The sequence below is a fragment of the Pagrus major genome, chromosome 22 (assembly GCF_040436345.1).
Source record: "Pagrus major chromosome 22, Pma_NU_1.0".
Lineage (NCBI taxonomy): Eukaryota > Metazoa > Chordata > Actinopteri > Spariformes > Sparidae > Pagrus > Pagrus major.
The window spans coordinates 18159543-18178524 of NC_133236.1; positions in this window are offsets into that span (position 1 = coordinate 18159543).

Sequence of the window (18982 nt, forward strand, 5' to 3'; positions counted from 1 at the left end):
TCCGATCTTTTGTAAAAAAACAAAACAAAAAACAACAACAACAAACCAATGTAAATGCACAACAGAAGAATCATAGCTACATGTAATGAAAAAAGTAAGTATGTCAGTGTAAACATCAATTGATTATCAATACTGATGCATCAATGTAGGCTACACAGTGGTTTCCAACATAAGGGTCGGACCCCCTCCAGGGGGACACAAGAAACATCTGAGGGGTCCTCATTAATGGAAGAGGAAAGAAGAAAAAATAGAAATGAAAGTACAGTTTTCTGACACAAATTAGCATTCATTTTCTTGTTGTTTTTGCTAATTTTATGAAATAGTGCACACTGTGCATACATTATTTAAATGCAGTGTTGTATAAAGTACCCACAATGTCATACTTGAGTAAAAGTAAAGATAACTTTTCTAAATACTACTTTGGTAAAAGTGAAAATCACCAACACAAATAGTACTTGAGTAAAAAGTATTGATATTAATTGTACTTAAGTATCAACAGTACAAGTGAAAGTAAATGATATATTTAGAAGTATGCCTGTATGTTATGGGTCGATCGATTGTTACCCTTGCCAATTATTAGAGCCGATATTCAGCATTTTTCTGATAATTGGATCAGTGTAAAAATAAGTTAATTACATGCACTCAGTTAGCTCTGATGCAGCATGTAATCTGAAAAGTAACTAGTAACTAAAACTTATTAAATTAACATCATGAGTAAAAAGTTCAATACTTGCATCTCCAACATGTAGTGGAGTGGAAGTATAAAGTACTAGAAAATGGAAATACTCAAGTAAAGTACAAGTACCTCAAAATGTTTTATTAAGTACCATACTTAAGTAAATGTACTTAGTTACAAAAAAAAAGATTTTGTGTTTGGTAACATTTTTTCTTGGTGTCAGATTATTTGAGACATAACGCTTGTGAAATGTTTGTCTTGGACCTCAACAGACATCTGAAACGTGACATGTGGCCCCAATTTATTTTATAAGCTGATTCTTTTTTATATATATATATTTGAAATGTTAATCTGTGAAGTAACCATCATATGTAGCTGATACAGATGTAGTGGAGTAAAAAGTACAACATTTCCCACTGAAATGTAGTGAGATATCAGTATAAAGTTGCAGAAAATGGAAATATTTAAGGTAGTAAATGTAGTCTTTTCAACACCCAACAATCCTGGTTTTCTTAGCTCTGCATGTATAATAATGTCACATAAACATAGCTTCAATGTTCGCCCAGTTTGGGGGTCTGAGATTGTGATATGAGTCCTCTCCCTCCTTGTGAAAGTCTCTAACTGGACAATCACAAAAGGGGTTAACTCAAACCGGTTCAGCCTTAAACTTGGCTCTTGGCGTGGGGAGAGAAAATAGCTGTAAAGTTATGCAGAAGTTATTCTTCATCCTTCGGGCCGTCCCTAATCCGCCAAAAACCTCATTCTTTCATCGGAGAACTGTGCCTCCTTTCTTGTTCCCCCCTCTCTATACAACATAAAGTCAGACTGCATTTAATGGTTATGTCGGGATGGGAGAGGGGCTTTCTTCTTCCCCTTTTCTCCAGAATATTGCCCTTTTCGTCGTGTGAGTCTCCCAACCCGCAGGGACCCCCATATTCTTCCCTCCGCGTCTGACTCGAATCACAAACTAACCCTGATTTTCACCACTTTGCTGGGAATTGCGGGGAGTGATAATAGAGATTTCGCTTTCATTTTATACGCTTGACTTGGTTATTGTTGCTTTTCTCCTCTCCCGTGATTCTCCCCTTTTGCAGGGATTAGCCCTGACTTCGCCCGCTATACTGGCCGCTGAAGTGCCCCTGAGCCCCGGGATGACAATTGACGCAGATCAAGGCAGGCCTATTCTGCGCCTCTGAAAGGGAGCGATCTGAGTCGGGTTAAAATGATGGAGTTTTAATGGATGAAACGGATGCTCCTCAGTTTGCTTCCCACAAATTAATTGCTCTATTTTCAAACAGTTTTCGGGTTTTTTGTGAGTTGATATTGTGGAAAAAGATCTACAGACTGCATCTGGTGACGATGATGATGTTAGAGTGAGGTTAGAGGATATGATGAAGCTGCTGATGATGGTGATGTCAAGTGTGATAAGTGGACAATGATGCTGAGTATCATGTGTAGGATGATGAAGAAGATGATGACTACATCCCAGTTTTATGATTAGAATAATGGTGATGATGATGATGACAGTAAGTATAGAGATGTTGATGAAGATGATGATGACAATGATATGTATGGTGATGGCAATCGTGCTGATGATGAGGTAGATTATGAACATTATGAGAAACAAGGCGAAAATGCAGATAATGGTAATGATGATGAGGAAGACGATGCTGAAGATAAAATCAGAATCAGCTTAAGTCATTTTTGCTCTGGTTTCCAGCAGCTGTCAATGTAACAACACAGTTCTGAGAAATAATATTTAAAATGACAAGAACAACAAAAAATAACTAAATATATAGAAACAGCAGTTACTTTACATACATGACATCTTTGGTTTACGTATAGTTTGCATGAAGTAAACCGCTTGAAAAGATCTGACAACAGGATTTCTTATGAAAGTGACATACTGGATGCACTATTTGGAATTTTTACATGGATGAGTATGTGTGCATAATGAATAAATGAAGATTAGAGCAGTGGTGTGCTTGTCAGAATCTGTGCTTTTTAAATCAGATTTCCGTTCAAATACATTAATTCAAAAATGCACCATACATTGGCTTTGGCTACTAACTAGTAACAATAAAAATAGTAGAGTAAAAGTTAAATAATGGCCTTAAAAATGGAGTAGAAGCATAAAGTGGCAGAAAATATATGGATTCAAGTGAAGTCATTTACCACAAAATTGAACTTAAGTACAGTAAATGTTTCTGCACTCAGAGGGGGGCGGCACATTGCACAAATTGCCAATTTCTACATAATGTTGCTTTAGAAAAGAATCTTGGATCCCTCCCTTTATGCGCATCCACACCAAAAATGAATGGGGTCTATTCTGGGCTGAGACCCATCCTCCATCCAAGTTTGATGGAAATCCATTCAGTAGTTTTTGTGTAATCCTGCTGACAAACCAACAAACAAACAGCCAGACATGGTTGAAAATATAACCTCCTATGTGGACTTAAAAAACTAAAACTATTGCTTTTACTTTTCAACTTATCTACTTTTCGATTGATTCAAAGGCAGATGTTGTACTTTTTCAGTGAAAACAATGTATCTCCAAAATTGTTTTTTTATGAATGTTTTTTCTTCTTAAGCTTAACATACTATTTAAAGACCCTCATGTATTAGCTCGTCACAAAGCTGAAAACAGGCTGTTTTTTTTCTGAGCTCATGAAAAGTTGACTCTTTAGAGATGCGTTGTTTTCACAGGACAGCAACACTCCAAACATGTGTTGATCTTAAAGAATATGATGCCTTGCTTTACATTAAACTACCCAACAGTTTATAAAGTAGTTAAAATTAACTCATCCTGCAACATCTACAGCTGAAAAATGCAACATACACATGAATGCAGCAGTAATATTGATCCATTGTACATTTTTGTACTGAATGACTTTTGATACTTTTGCATTTTGCTGATGATACTTACTTTTACTTAAATTAAGGATCTGAACACTTCTTCCACCACTGGTTGTTGACAGTTTCCATCAAAGACAGACCTACACTTCTCAGACTGCTTAACTTCATAAATCTTTGAGCCTCAAAGAGGTGACACTGAAAGCTGAAAAAAGAAAAAAGTCTGAAAACTGTACACAAATGTGTTTCATCGCAACTACATTTTCTTTTCTTTCCAACTTTAATAATCAATTCACATCCCTTCAAATTTAGCTTAGAGGGGGCCTGACCCTTATGTTGTGACCCACTGGACTAACTAACTAAGCTGTAAAAACTTCACCTCAACCAACAATTAAATGCATTAAATGCAACACTGATGCATCAGTAACAATCTGATAATACCTTATATAACAAAATGTGACACATACATTTTCTCCATATTTTGCAGAATATGTACTGATACTGAAGTAGGCTTTGATTTTAAATGCAGCACTTTTACTTGCAGTATTTTTTCATTATGGTATTGGTACTTTTACCTTGATAAAAGGACCTGAATGGAAGGACAACCTCTCTAATCTACAGGTGTTACTATCTGAGCCCTGCAACAGCTGAGACAGTCTGACTGTGCAGATCTGCTCATCGTCGCACACGAGAGGGTTTCATGTATTTGCTGTGTCTCCCCCAATCAGGCATCTCTGCAGCGCTGTGAGAAGTTAATCTTTGTTGACGGTGTGTTGTGCACTCTTCCGTGGGCCGGTTGGGTTGGGATCTCTCCTGGAAAGCCCGGTCTGTGCTCATATTGAGGGGGGATAATTACCAAACACGCAGCCGACAGCAGCGACACAAAAGCTGCTTTGACTTCCTCACTGCTGGTCGCCTCCAGGGGACGGTCCCGCTCCCGGCTCACCCTGCTCACCCAGACCACTTCTCATCACTCCTGAGAGGCAGAGACGTCTTGTTCCATAACAAGACATGAAACTGACTTCTTTCAGCTCCAGTGAACTGGACATAAACCCCGACTGACAACCTCCAGTGCCCAAACAGAACAGGGAGAGGACGGGTGGGCTGGGACAGAGGACAAGAGAGGGGTGGGGGCGGCACAGGCCACTCTAAATAAAGTTGTTATTCACTTTAATCTTACATCTTGTTAGGGAAAAACACACAAAAGCAACTTTATCTTAAAACAAATTTGTTCTGTTCCAAATGAGCCACTGTGCAACATTTGCATTTTGACTGTTTTGGATATCTTTCACGCATGTTTGTAAACATTTAAGATGTTTGTAAACATTTTACATCCCTCATGAGTACATTTATGATTTCTGTCAGAGCCACATACTTTCCCCTCACAGAGCTCAACGCGTTACTGCAGTGAGAGCACAACGTGCTGCTGTAAATGTAATGGGCCGGGAGTGATTGTTTCTGACAAGCAACAAAACACATCGTCCCTCCCCTCAAATTAGTCCCCCAGGAGGGGGTGGGGTGAGGGGTTCACGTCCCAGGAGACGCATGGACAGGACAGCATGCCAGCATATAGCATAAACATGCAGCATCTAAACCAGGACATACTGGTGTTTTTTCCTTGCTCTTTACTGCTTCCAGTCATTTACAGGCGAGAGATCATGATGAAGAAGCAAAGTTTCCCACTTTAAAACACAACCCTATGTTTGATGTTACATGTGATATAGATTATTCAAAAATACAGTTGTTTTTTTTACCAACTTAAAAAAGATGTTTAAACTAAAAGTTCAGTGAGTGAGCTTGTTTTATTCTGCTGTGCGAAGTTAAATTCATGTTCAGTGACATTATTCAATACCATTACAGCAAAATCAGCAACATATTCTCACTTTTTTCTGAAAGTTTTCAGACATTCGACATGTCGCCAATTCTTACATATTGCACCTTTAAAGATATAGTATGTAACATTTCTCAATTTAAAATGTCTCGAAACTGCTTAACATTGAAGACTTGTTCTTGTTCTTGTTCTTCTTGTTCTTCTTCTTCTCTGTGTCCAGGATGTGCGTTGATATTTAACACTTCATTTTAGCCTTTCCTAGCATATCCTGTGACGTGTTTCAAGCGGTAACAACAGGACAGCAAGGAATGCTAACGTTAGCTAATAGATTATCAAACATGTTGTTTTACTTTGAAATATGGTCTCATGTCTGTCTGGATTTTCACTATCCATTGTTATTTTAATTGCTGATCAATCAGGAAGTGGTGAAATGATGACAATTTGTCAGATTTACTACATGTTAAGGACTTGCAACCTGTAAAACAGCATTACGACATTTGAGCTTCCTACCCTGAGCGTGATGTCAGAGGGAAATGGCCGCCGTGTGAATGTGATCTATGCCACCTTTCTTGCCACATTTGGTTGACTTTTCCCCAGATTAAACTTTTAACCTCTGCTTTACTGATGCTGATTTGCATTTCTACATCTGCTTTCTTTAAAGCCTTCTCTGCCAGCTCATATAGTACATCATGACGACTGTTTGAGTGGAGCGATCTAAAGCTTGCACTCCGCTTTTGTACTTGAATTCTTCTTCGAAACAGAAAATGCTTTATCCAGTTAAACACTCCTCCACCAACACCCATCTAACAGTCCCTCCTTCCTTGTATTCCCTTTTCCAGTCCCCTATATGGAATATCCTGTTTTATGAAGGCAGGACACCCTTCTCCTCCCCCATGATTCCTGTCCTTCCTTATCACTGTGTATCCATGCACCACAAAGTTTAAAGTTGGTTTACGCCATGATTCCTGAATACATACTACATCTGGTTTAACACCTTTAATATAATGCTTGAATTCTTGAACATTTGCCAATATTCAAGAAGAACTGTCTGTTTGCATTCATTATGTATCTTTAAGATTCTTCTTGAGCTCCTCCATACCTACACTCATTGGCCCTCTCATGATCGCTTACATTCACCACCTCTTTGTGCTCCCATCCTCCCCGTCTGACACCTTAAGTTCTGCTATCTCTTTTAGTTTAAGTGCACTCTCAAGTTGTTCCTCATTTGTGCAGCTCGCCAATAGGTTGCCATCATCTCGGACCGTTACATACTTTATCTCCCCTACTTCAGTTGTTGTTAGCACAAACGGGATGTCTTTCTTCATACTTCTTTGAGCCTTTTCTCTGAACCTAATTATGACAACACATTTCTCAGGTCTTTCCTTATAAACTTATTCTTTTATTCTTTCTTACCTCATTGCCTTGATGCATTCTGTTTAATATTGGCTACAATATTTACTTGTCTTTTATGCTAGACTATTCTGAAAATACATTTAAAGGTACCTTTTAGGAGTTTTAATTGACTTACATTTGATGTACAAACTTGTGTACTGCATTGAAAACCAAAATATTATAAAAACAAGACTGTTTCTCATCTTGTGTTATTACATTGCTGTTTCTTATGGCTCTTTACTTCTACAACCTGTTGAAATGCATCACCGCCCTCTGTGACATGAAATCAGAAAAAAAGACAACAACAAAAGTCGGAGGTAGAGCTGATCAGGTGCTTTAAAAATTAACAACTAAGTGCAAATCCTTTTTAAAATCAAGGTTTGAAAATTGGAATATTGCAGACACAAAGTAAAAGCTGATTAAAAAGACGAAGCTTTTCACAAGCGGAGGAGCTGCACTACAGCTCCGTGTTATCCAGCTATATTATTCATAGTGGGCCGGGGATGAATAGGCAGTTAGACTGGAAAGAAAAGGCAGTTAGCTAGTCAGTTAGCAAAGGGGTTAGCTTTAAAGCAAGCCCTGATTTGTGAACGAGGGAGTGGGAGGAGTGGTGGAGGGCTTGGCGTTCAGGAAAGCCTCTCCTGGGCCAGAAGAAAAGGATTTGGCCCAGATGCAGGCAGCGATGTTAACTTTGAGTGGCCCCTGTGGCTCAAGCTCAGCTCCCCCTCCTTCTTACTTCCCAAGCCCCCAGGTTGCCTTTGCATGACATCATCCCCAAACTATGCCCCCCATACCCATGTGAATCTGAGCTGTCACAATCGGCAGCCACCCCCCCATTAAACTGTACTGCGCCGCAAACCCATACGTTTCTTTTTCTCCCCCCCACCTCTTTTCCCTCTCTTCTTCTACCACCAATCTCCTCCCTTCTTCTTCTTTTTTAACCCCCAGAAAGGCATTGTTTGAGTCAGGGCTTGATCAAAAAACTGTTGCCCGCCAACCACAGGGCTTTCTGTAAATTCAATAAGGCCACCTTAAAGATTTTCCTAATTAATGGATGACATCTTTGGCTGGAGGAGAGGCTAGGCATTCTGCTCCAGCTCGCTCTTTGTTCGCCTCCTAATTAACTTTCCTAGGTCACTCAGGTCCCCGCAACCTGAGAGTGAAGAGCCCCCATTGAGGAGGGAGTTGTAAACTTACTTTTTTTGCCTCGGCACTTAAAAGGGGAAAGCAACTATAGGGAACAGAAAATATCCTATTTAAGTCCTTTGTGAGTGAACTGCTTGCACATGTTCCAATAAAGGAAGTCTTCTAAATAAGCTGCCATGTTGCTCTCCGCTCCCCCTTCTTTCTCCCTTATCCCACCTCTTTCACTCCCAGCTCCACAGAAAGGTTATGAATGATAGCTCTGGGTTGAGGGGGGGTAAAGGGCCAAAGGACAGCATCTGGGCATTGTGGAATTGTGGAGCATCTGAAACTTTGAGGGAATCTGAGGATGGGAAAGCGCTGAGCTGCTGGGTGGTGGGGTGGATGACGGAGAAAAAGTGGTGAATATGAAAAAAAAAACAAGTGCCTCTTTGCCCTCGTCATTGTTTGGGTGTTTCTAAAGGACCCCATGTCTCCCACCTGCTTTCATCACTCCTCATCTTTATCTTTCAGAGTTAAAATAGAGTCCTAGAGAAACACAACTATATATGAGAGGCCTTCACAGAGCACACTGACTGCTACTGCCATGCCCAGTTTATGACTTAAAACTGGACACAGGTAGGTCATATTTTATGATAAATATTTTATTATAAATGAACTGCTTTACTTGGTACTCTCACGTGTTGCTTTAAAGGGACTCTGTGTAACAATTTGTAGCAATGACGTGAAAAATGAGACCTTCCCTGTCTCTCTTGGTTGCCTTTACAAGCCTGTTTGCAATTTGTTTGAGTTGTTTAAAGCTGTATGACTGTCTTTCTTTCTCCACAACAGTCCAAAGGATGTGCCTATATGGAAGTTCTCGAGTACCTCATCTCAGTGCCTCTCTCCGCTCTGCTAACAGAGAGCAACAGTAGCCAGTGCCGGATTTAGCAATTTGGGGGCCCAAGGCGAAGGTATGTATGGGGGCCCTAAACCCTGCATACACTTCTTTACTCCAAAATGAAGACAGAGAACGAAGAACACAAAGTGTACTACACAAGCTAATAGTCACCCATGATGGAGAATAAGAAAACAACTGTCCTTGCAAAAATTCCAGGTTAACCAGCACTGTTTATTTATTTTTTTAAATCAATATCATCATCATCGTCATCATCACTGTCAAAATGGCCATCACTGGACAACTCCTCCACCTTGTCTGTGTCAACGTCAGACACTTCACAGCTAACGTTAGCTGCTGCTGCTGCTGTTGCGGCGCCGGCATATCCAACACTTTGGACGTTGTTGACTGTATCCCCGGTAACGGCAGTGGTAAAGTAATTTGGCAGCTTTGCTGTATATTTCTCCGCGTCTTTTTTCTTTTTCCATTTATTCGAACCGCTCGGGTAGTTTCGTTTCATTTTAGCTTTCACTCCGTGTCTGTTTGTTTACTTCTTCTTCTTCTTCTTCTCCTTCTGTGTGGTTTATTGGCGGTTGGCAAACGGTGCATTACCGCCACAAATTGGACTGGAGTCATTGTGAAAGTAGGGGGTGTATGTGAGACAGATACCCATGAATTTAACATTTTAACTAATACTTAAACGTTTTTCTAAAGAATGAATTACATATTGATATTGATTACCACGTTTGAGGTGTTCATGTTGATACATTTCTTATTTCTCCTTTTTTTTTTTTTTTTGGAGGTTGGTGGGGGCCCCCCCCTACGACCGCTGGTGGAGGGGCCCCAAGCAACCGCCTACCTATGCCTCTATGTTAAGACCGGCTATGACAGTAGCTAATGTTAGTTTAGAAATCTAGTCCACAAACATAAACAAATGATCAGCTTCCAGCACAATACAAAAGTTCCACAGAGCCCCTTAAAGTGAAGTCCTTATATTTTTAGAGATGCAAACAAAACAAACTCAAGAAAGCCTTGCCATTTTTTCATAAGAGGAATCTCTGATTGGTTTGCTATAGAATTAACAATAAAGGAGACTACTTGAGATATCATTTTGGCTATTTCTGTCTATGAATGGTAGCATTGAAATGAAGTGCTCACTACAATATTCTATATGTTCATGGTTACTGACTACTCGAAGTAGTCAGTAACCATTTAAGACAAAAACATGTTGCTGGCATCAAATTCAGAATAAGCATATATTCTCAAAAATCAATTAAGTTGATGAGGTAAAACATTACATATACTTTATTTGTACTGTAATTAATTCAGTATGTGTAAAAAAAGGATTACCAAATCATCACATTCTGTTTTATTTATGTTTTACAGTGTCCGAACTTCTTTGGATTCAGGGTTGTAAGTAAAACACATACGTTTTGTAAGCAAATATATGACCAATAGATCAAATTAAAGAAAAAGTAAAAAATGGAATTAAATTAAAGATATAATAACCTGGGAACTACTTAGTATTTTGTTTTACTTTACTTGAAGGTGCACAGAAAGAGTAACTAATGATTAAGTAATTAGTAATTAATGAGTCTACCTGGTCTCTATTCAATATTTTGTTCTCTATACTTGAAGGTACAAAAAAGGGTAACTAATGATTAAGTAATTAAGAATTAATGAGTCTACCTGATAACTACTCAGTATTTTCGAAAGCAGTCAGTAACTAAAATTCACAAATCCTACAGTGTTATATAAGGTACTGTAGTCACAAAGTATATCAGTCACTCACTCACAAATGCTCATCAATGTTCTCATCATGTCACCTGACACACACTCATAAACTGACCTCAATCTGCTCATCACACACAATCTGAATACAGGGAAGGACATGACCCGACTCTGACAATGAATCACCCGTCTCCTGTGTGTCTGGGTGTGTATTAAGACCTGTGAGGTGAGTGTGAGGCTGCTGATGACAGCTCCTGTGCTGCAGGGTCCCCGAGGGTTAATGACGAGTGGAAACTGTGACCCCGGACCATGACCGTTGAACCTGACCTGTGAGAGACAGCAGGATAACATCAGGAGAAGCAAGAGTGACTCCTGAACAGAGCGGGATCAACAGCAGAATGACTGTCAGAGTGACTCCAGGTGAACCGCCGCTGATGGCAGCCATTCTGCGCTTAATCTGTCTGACGGCCGCGACGGCTGTTCACACCGCTGCTGCTTTTTAAAGACGCTCTGTGTGAAACTCTCTCTCTTTTCTTTTTTTTGTCCTCCTCCACTCAAAACTGTGTTATTTCAGTATGCAGAGTGATGAATGTGAAGACTTTTACACGTTCGTCCACTGAAGGGGAAAAGTTTCTCTGTGATCACCTTAAAGGCTCAGTATGTCATTTCTGCCACTAGGGGTCTCACAGTCAAAACAATGAAAACCAAGATGTAGTTTGATGGCATTCTGAAGTAGCACAGGATCATTGGAATTGTTGTCTTCATTGTTAAATAACCACCATTGTTAATGAAAATGTATCCACGTGACGAGCTAATGTTTTAAAGTTTTATTTTTGTTCCTCACTCTCTGATGTATCTTCTCATGTTTCCCCTGAAGTTACAGCAACAGGCGGCCAAATGAAATGCATCGTTACCTTGAGTCAAATTATGGACTTCTCTGGGTCAAAACATTGCAGGAACAAGTACACAACTCAAAAAAATAAATAACAGAGTTTCAGTGTTTTTGGACATTTGTGTAAATGTAAAGCATGACTTTATGACATCACAACACGAGCCAATCATGGGGGGACTTTTCAAATGCAAAATTTTGAAATGAAAACTACAATGCCCGCTTTTTTGCAGTAGGAGACTCACATGTTCACGTGTGAACTAAAATTTTAACGTGAAAATAAAATAATGCCGTATGTCTACTGGACATTTTCACAAGCAATTGACTTTTATTCACATATGAATAAAAATGTCCACATGTGAAATGTACTTCTTCACATGTGAATTACAAACATTCATGCGATTGGCTTTTTTAAAACATGTGGATGAGAATTTCTACACGTGGAAACAAAACATGGCACATGAAATCTTCCACATTTTCACATGTGACTGGCTTCACATGTGAACAACAATTTCAAAATGCAAAAATAAAAAATGTCACATGTGAACTGGACATTTTCACAAGGAAATTCGGCCATATGAAGTTTACATTTGCACATGTAAATAACATATTTTCATACCTGATTGGGTTTTAAAAATATATGGATTGGAAATCATGTGCACACAGACATAGAGAAGTATTAAAAGTTTGAATAAAGTTAATTACAGATGTATGAATATAAATACTGTCCCTACAAACTGTTACCATCTTTCTTGTGATGTAAACTTAAATTCACAGTGAGTATATGTTGACTCTGTTCACTACAGCTTAGCATCTTGTTATTTAAGATGTAATGATGAGTGTTGTCCTGAAATAACATCATTAGTGAGTGACTGAATGAAAGGAGTGTTGATGGAAACTGATATTTGCATGTTGCGTCTTAAATTTGATGTATAGAAACACAATCCTAGAGTTTAAAGGCAGAACACTTCTTTCCAACGCAACCCCAAGATATGAAAGGACAACAAACATAACAAGAGATTGAACTTAAAAGCAAAGGACAGCAGTGCAGACTCAACCAACATCACAAAGCCACACCAAATACAACATAAACAGATAAATAGCTCAAGAATGTCATCCATAAACTGTCACCTTCCTCCATAAATAAGCTCTAACCTGACTCCTGATTGTAAATACTGTTTTCCTCAGCTTCATATCTGATCATTTCACAGCAAAGCACCAGAATGAAACAACACATTTCACCCACAGATCGAGTCAACACAGTCAAAACCCTGGCACTTTCACACACACCACATGCAGGCTGCTGCATATGAAATGAACTGTAGATACATTGATCACATCGCGGGCTCCTCGGCTCTCACATGTTTGTCTTTGCAGTGTGAACAGACTAAGCCCCTCTACTCAGCTGTCATAATTTGTTAACGAGTCTTTTCAGGGAGGGAAAAAAGAAAAGGAGAAGACAGAAAAAAAGAAAAGAAGGCTCTTCACGAGTGACTGAAAGCAGAGGTCCATCCAGAGAGGGAACCCAGGGGCGACATCAGACCGATTTCAGACCAGCCCGTGATGGCATCTCTGTATATTTTAATATTAATGACCTCGGCCGCAAAGCCGCCTCTAAGCCTTCAACAGGTGCCCCAGCCCCACTCGAGTCTGAAAACCCGGGATCATTCAACATCCCACTATCCAACACCACCACCGGCACCACCACAGGGCAATAAAGACTGCAAATGAGGAGGATGAAGGCGAAGAGGTGGGAAAAAAAGACATAAAGAGTGGAAGGGGAGTTAGAGAGTCAGCCATCTCTTGCAAATAAGTTTTTGAGTCACTTTCCCCAGCTGAAACACGGGTCGATATTTCCCCCCCTCCCTTGAGAAAGAGATTGACTTTTGTTTGGAGTTTGTGAGAAGTGGGAATCAGAAGCGGGACAATGGGACTCCCCACGGTGAGAGGCTGAGAGGAGCCATCTCAAATCAGTCAGCCAGAGGACTGACTAATCCGTCCATTGTCCCTCCCCAGCCACCGGCCGCACATCAACACATTCGCCCCCCATTGTCCCCCACCCTCATGCAGCGGGATTTGCTCTCCCCAACAGCCAGTTTTGTCCACGGCAGTTCGAGCGGAAGTTTCTCACTGACAATTTGCCCCAAATAGATTTGTCAGAGCGTCCAACTGCACCGCACCGACTTTGTGGGTTTCTGGGTTTGGGTTCTGGGTCTGGGGTGTTTTTTTTGGGGCGGGGTGGTAGGGGGGGACTCCTTCACGGTGAGGCCTCGGCGTGTGTGGAGGAGATGGTGGGACTGTGTGAGGTCAGTGGTGTGGTTTATTCCCGAGGGATCTCACCTGACATCAAGTGCTGTGGTTTCACTGGAGCTGCTGGTCTCACACTTGTGTTTCCTGGTGGATAAACTCCTGCACGGAACCAAAACTGCCGCAGAGAAACAACCGACACCCACCCAGTGCTGGAAGAAGTATTCAGATCCGTTACTCAATTAATATTACACTGTAAAAAAATAAATACAATTAATACTCTGTTACAAGTCAAAGTCCTACTGAACTAATTATCAGAAAAAGGAGCTTTAAAGGGGCACTGTGTAGTTTTGGAGAAGAAATTCAAACGTATTACAAAGGTAATAATACAAACTCAGAAATATTCATTTTTTCCATAACTGAATAAACAAGCTGTTCCCAGAGGAAAATAAGGTCCCCAGAACATTGTTTGAAGCTAGAAAGGTGGCAGGGTCCGCCACATATAAACAAAGTAAAACAGTATGAAATCAGCATTTCACTGGATGTGAAGCTCATTTCTATTTGTTTTGTATCAGTCTGTAACTAATGATTGTGTTCATAAAGGATTAATCTCCTGATTGTTGAAGTAATTTTGTTTCAGCCCAGCAGAGCCCAGAGTGACACCTTCACAACCAGTGATGGAATGTAATACATTTACTCAAGTACTATACTTAAGTTTTTGAGGTACTTTACTTGAGTATATCAACTTTCTGCTACTTTATACTTCCACTCCACTACATTTTCAGGGCAGTTATTGTACTTTTACTCCACTACATTTATCTCATAACTAGTTACTTTGCAGATTGCATGCTGCATCAGAGTGAAAGTAGGTAATGTATTTTATTAGCAATCGGTTAAAAAATAAAATAAGAAAACAAACTAATTCCAATAATCAGAAAAATGCTATGGTCGACACATAGTATACAATATATTCATACATGGAAATACATGTATAATTGTATTTCAGATACTTTTACTAAAGTACTATTCGTATGACCGACTTTCACCTTTACCAAAGTAACATTTTAACACAATATCTTTACTTAACTTTACTTTTGATTACTTTTTACAACCCTGTTCACAACACTTGTTTTGTCAACAGTACAAAACCCAAATTATTAAAAATGAATTAAAACAAGCAGCTAATCCTCACATTTGAGAAATGTTAGCATGACAAATAACTTGCTATTTATACAGTTATTATACTGTTGGGCAATTTTAAGGTGCACAATGTAACTTTTTTTCAATAACAGTTTTGTTTATATAGTCTTACATTCTTGAACTGTACAACTTCTGCAATCTTTTTGTTCTCACCCCACCATAACTCAAATATGAGCTTGTTTTGGCTTTAAAGTACATCTAAAACTCATGTTAGCTCTTGCAAACTGCTATTCCTTGAATCAAAAGCTCTATCTGTTTATAGGCCTGTAAAAAAGTCACATAGTACATCTTTGAATTATAACAAAACATCATTTGTTTATAAGCACTTTGTATGGTTTGTCTGCAGAAGTCTTAATTTGAAAAGTAACGGCTAAAGCTGTCAAAAGTCTATTGCGGTGGAACAATGCATGTTTTCATCCGACTGTAGCTTATGACACAGGAGCAACTCCCTCGATATGATACAGTTGTAACGTTCACACTTGAGATTGCATTTCATCTGTCTTGGGTTGCATTTAAATGTGTTTGTTTGGTGACATAAAGAGGCTATTAGCACAAATGCTACAACAAAATGTCCACTTGTCTCCATCTTTTAGAAGGAAAAACATGATGGTATGTGCAGTGTAAATATAAGTATCAGTTTTTCTCTCTTTATTTCACAAGCATAATCCACTGAGTCAACACTGCTTTCCACTCCTGTTACACATAACAAAACAATCAATAAAACATTTCAAACACATTAAACAGTCAGGACAGGAAGGCCTCTAGATTAGTCTGTGTCATCATTTAACTTTCAAAATAAAAGCTCAACATGATTTAGTTTATTCTCTGACTAACTGATGTTTCTTAATGAAGGTAAATGCTTCATAGGCCTCATGGGAGAATCGTCACAATACTGGATCCTGATTGGTTGAACACCAGCGTGTCAGGATCAGAGCAATTACTGGATTAGAGCACTCAGTCAAGATCAAACCCAGTTAATGCTGACTGCAGAGTAAAGAACCGTGTCTTAATTAAATATCTCTGATCACCTTTAAATGAAGAGGTTACAGGAGTGAACACGTGGACAGGTAACACGAGTCTCCAGAAGCAGAACTGTCCGTGGTGCTGAAATCCAGCTGCATATTTCCACTTATTTGGAAAGTTTCATCACATTTAAGACTGTCGAATATTACCACGATGAGGTGAGGCCTTTCTACAACCCTTCAACGACATTAAATCACATTTTAATTACTGTTTGTGATCAAAGACAGCTGATGGATTCATGCGAAGACAATCACCTGCCGATGGGACCGACTATGATCTTCCCCCGGTCAGATTTAAAGGATGCACGGCTTGAATTCTCCTCATTATTTGCTCTCCGGAGCTTTGTGACTTCTCCCCAAAGCCAGTTGCTTTACGCCTGGTCGGTTAGGGGCCTGCACAGTGATAGCTGTGCGTAAAGAGATGGCTTAACTGCGGACTCCAGTCGGAATTACACCGTAAATAGTTATTTTTACCATCTTTAAATGCTTTATTGAACACGAGCCGCTGTTTTTTTTTTATCCTTACATCATTAGAATAAAATCAACAGGTGTGTAAGACACCTGAGTTGTGTTTTCTCTCTCTGCTTTTGTCCTGCAGTGACTTCTGTCGGGCTCCCACTCCTCTCTCCTTGTTAAAGTCTATCCTATAGTATGTCAAGTATCCGCATACTGATGCTGAGCTCTCCCCCCCTTTCCAAAAAAAAAAAGAAGAAGAAGAAGAAAACAGATACACAATCCACTGGCCCCTTTTGTTCACGTCATTTCATTGACTGTCTGAGGAGAAGAGAGTCACTAATACAAGAAAAAGTGAAAGAAGGCAACCCCGGCAACCATGATGTTGGTTATATTTGTGTAAAGGCTATCAGTGAATGACGAGGATTAGGACGAGTTAAGGAGATTATGTCACACATTCACCACATTCACCCACCCCGGCAGCCACCCACACACACACACGCACACACACACACACACACACACGCACCACACACACGCACTTGGAAATATTTCGTTTTAATTTCTAGAAATCAGACAAGTGGTCGTTACCTGAGAAGAAAGAAGGACATGAAAAAAGAGGAGGAGTCGGGAAAATTGTCTCCCCTCCCCCATAATAAAAGTGTATTGTAGCCTTTATTATGAGGAGTGAAAAAAAAAAAAAAACACAATATGTGTCCGTAAACTTCCCTTTGAGGACTCTCGACGTGTCCCCGCAGGACAAATCAAAGGAATATTCTGGTGATTTCTCCTCGGGCTTGTTAGTCTCCAGCCTTGTTCTGTTCAGGTTGAAAAGACACAACAATGGCTGATTGCAATTAACTACGCCTCTCCGCCTCGCCCCTGTCCGCTTAAATCGACACTTTTGTGAGTCCATATGGCCTTCAGTGTACCGTGGGAATGAACACAATTAAAACACAGAATATGGATTTCTGGAGTTGCCCGGCGAAAGCACAGCAAGCTGTCAAGGTCAGGGTGTCAGTGAGCGGGGCCTGCAGCGGCCCGAGCCTCCGGACTGGGACGGCAGCCCGGTGCCACTGACTGACTGACTGACCGCGGGGGGTGATGGGAGGTGTGGACGGTAAACCTTAAAACGGTTAAAGATGGTTTTAATTAATGTGAAGGCAGTGAGGCACAAGAGAGTGAAATAAATATTGGATCTAATTATAATTTATTTGTTAAAGGGGCGCTTTGTAGTTTTGGAGAAGAAATCCAAACTCAGAATTTCAATATTTGCAAAATATTGAGGTAATAATACAAAATCAGACATATTTATTTTTTTCATAACTGAATAAACAAGCTGTTCTCAGGGGGAAATAAGGGAGAAAGCTAGAAAGGTGGCAGGGTCCGCCACATATAAACAAAGTAAAGCAGTGTGAAGTTGTCCTTTAAGGTCAGTTTGTTTGTTCAGCCTTGAAAACAAAGAGTTTGTTTGAATTAATTTTGTTTCGGCACTAAACTAAACTAAAACTTCCCCTTCGGATCAAAATGTTGTCCGCCAAAACTACACAGTGTTCCTTTAAAGTGAGCTTTCTGGACAAGATGTGATGTAGCTGCCAGGTGCAATGTGGTGTAAAGTTGTTCAATGTGTTATTTTTGTTTGTTTGTTGTTTTTATTTCTTTTATTTGGACTTGCACGTACACACAATTTATGTAATCGTGGTATGGTAAAATGTCTATAAGTATGTTGTACTGTGATCTTATTGTCTGGTGTAAAAGAGCTTGAGGGAAAATTACTGTGTAGGTTTACTGTAAATGTAGGTGAGAAGTCAAATGTGAAATAAAATGTTTAACAGCTAAAATTAAATTGTCTTCATTTTAGTGGATGTTTACATTATAAACAAAAAACAAAACTGCACTAGGTGTGAAGTAAAAAGATAATGTTGTTTTATCATCATTTGGAGGAGGCAGTACTGAGATATATCCACTTCTGGTAACACTTTATAATAATCATAATTAATAAATTGTTAATTTATAGTTAAAGGTGCACTGGGAGGAAAAATTTAATTAGAATAGAAAAATCTTCATTGATTGATTGATTTTCATGCTTAAACCAACTAAATAAACAAACTCACTTTGTTTTCATGACTCAATAAACTGAATAAACAAACTGTCCTTAAAGGACAACACAGTTTCATACTGTTTTACTTTGTTTATATGTGGCGGACCCTGCCACCTCTCTAGCTTCAAACAGTGTTCTTGGACCTCTGAGAACAGCTTGTTTATTCAGTTATGGAAAAGATAAATATTTCTGAGAATCAATGTTGTAAATATTATCTATTTCTTTTCCAGAACTACATAGTTCCCCTTTAATTAAACTTTAGTTAATTGCTATTTCACTGTTAAAAAACATTTAAATGCTTTATAAGTCATTTATTAAGAAACTTGCAACTGATGTTAATAACACCTTAAATTGCTTAATAAATGGTTTATAAAGCATTTAACTGTTTATAACAATCAACTAAAGTTTAACTATTATTCAGCATTTATTAATGATGGTTGTTATAAAGTGCTTCCTATTTTATTAATCTAATGCATTTTTTTATAAGCTGTAATGTTTAAATCACAGGAGAAGTGAGGGTGCAAGTTTCAAATTTTCTGTTTGTGTTTACAGATTGAATTATATAAA